Source organism: Camelus dromedarius, chromosome 11, assembly GCF_036321535.1.
Source record: "Camelus dromedarius isolate mCamDro1 chromosome 11, mCamDro1.pat, whole genome shotgun sequence".
Classification (NCBI taxonomy): domain Eukaryota; kingdom Metazoa; phylum Chordata; class Mammalia; order Artiodactyla; family Camelidae; genus Camelus; species Camelus dromedarius.
Genome location: NC_087446.1, coordinates 7,998,869 through 8,001,070, shown reverse-complemented (window position 1 = coordinate 8,001,070; position 2,202 = coordinate 7,998,869).

Genomic DNA, 2,202 nt, shown 5'->3' with positions numbered 1-2,202 from the left:
CCAGCGGATTGCAGAGTGTCACGGTGTTTTTTTGTTCTTCGTGAGTGTGGCTTGGCATTGCCCATCCCCTCTGTCTCCCCTGACCTGGAACATACTTTATTTGTTCATTATAGTTTGCTGAAAAGTAAAATCATTACAGTTGAAGCCAGTGCCCCACAACGTTACGTGTAGTGCACCACTCCCTATCCTGGTCCCATCCCCAACCGCCAGAGGCAGCCAAGATTAGGAGCTTGACCTCATTCCTTCCAGACCATTCCCATGCTCTTATGGACACATATGTTTGCAGGACAGTGTTTTTAAAGTTAGTAGCCATGAGTTGGCACAATATTTATCCAGACCCTATAAAGTGCCCAACACTGTGCTGAGCCCTAGGAGTTCAACACTGAACCAGGTAGACAGCCCCTGCCCTGGCACAGGTGGTCTTCCAGCAGGTAGATGGATGTTAAACCAACAAGCAAGCAAAAATCTAAGGTGTGTTAAGTGCTGAGAGAATGTCAGAAGATGGAGTTTAGACCTGGGCTCAGACACAGCCCCTCTGAGCAGATGACCCTTAACCTGAGCTCTCTAGAATGAACAGGGCTTTGATGGCAAGAAGGTGGGCTAGTGAGCATTCTGAAGAGAGGAACTGGAATGCAGGGAAGAGCTTGGGAGATGTGGACACACAGAAGAGAATGCAGAGGGACAGGTTGACAGTACTTGGGTTGCATGTCACAGGGCCTTGAGGCCTTGAGTAGGGGTTTGGTTACTTAAAACTGTATGGAACCCACTGAAGGGCGGCGGGTGACCATCCTGGTGTGTGCTTTAAAAAGACAATGGTAGTCAAGAGGTTGCTGCCCATTGTCCAGACAGGATGGTCACCATGGTGATGAGAAGAGTGGAAGAAGTCAAGATACATTTGACGAAGGAGCAGATCAGTAAATGATGGACTGAGTAAAGAGGGGTGCTGTAGGTATGATAAAGTCTCCCAAATACTAGAAGAAGCACTGGAGGTTAGACTAGCGAGGAGCAGGGGAGCTCGACACTCTGTATGGACCTGTCCGTCACAGTGCTGGCCACGCCCACTTTCCTGTTGTCTGCAAGTTCCGCCTCAGTCCCGGTCTGGGAAGCCGCCGCTGGGCCTCTAATTGGACAGAGGTGAACACCTAATCTGCGGGCTGTCCCTTTATAGGCTGACGGGTGCAAAGTGTGGGATAGGGGCTTTATGACTAAGCCAATCATATTGCTTCCCTCCATAATGCAGCGGAGGGATTGGTCAGTTGGGAGTGGGAGGAGACCCGAAGAGGTGCGTATTTTGAGAGAAAGTGGAAAATGGTAGGTTCTAGTCTACCCAGGCTCTGTTCCTTTTGCTTTAAGGAGGCCTGAGGGCTGCCCACAATCAAAAGCTGACCACCCCTGGAAGGCCAGCCCCTGAGGCTGCTGTCTCCCCATCCCCGCGTTAGAAAGTGGATCCCCGGGAGTGGAATGTGGAACACGCTGGCTTTGGCTTGACGCTAAGCCTCAAATGTGACAGCCTTTCCTCCCAGCCTCCAAGAAGATTAATTGAATTGTGATCATTTAGTGGTGACACTGCCTTCTATTTGCCCTTTCTGTCCTCATCATCGTTATTCAGGTAATTCCTTCACTCTTCACAGTTACCAGAGCACTTGTCACATACATTACCTGCCAAAGGACTTCAAAAATTGGCATGGTAGGACTCAGGTCTGCCATCTGTGATAGGGAGGGCATTCAGAAGAATGAGTCTCAGGTCGAGAAGATGGTTCCCAAAAAGGGATGCATAGGACATCACGGTGGAGAGTGTCATCTTGGAAAGATGACCAGCCGTCTACACTGCGATAGGGGTTTTAAAAAATGTGAAAGTCATTCATTGGACTTAATGGAAGTCTGTAAAAGTCTGAAAGTGTTGTCACAGAGTCAGGACAATATGGGGAAATGTGAAAATCCTTTTAAAAAAAATACTAGTTTTCAGAATCAGGACCACTACATAATTTGCAGAGCCCAGTTCAAAATGAAAATGCAAGGCCTCGTGTTCAAAAAGCAATTTAAAAAAAGTGCAGTTAAAGACTAAAATATAAAGATTTTTCCTTTCAAAATATTTTATTACTCATAATGATAAGTAAGGGGGAATAGTGATACTGAACACCATAAATCTAAAATTCCAAAAGTAATTTTGTTGTCATAATTTTATATAATAAACAAATACCT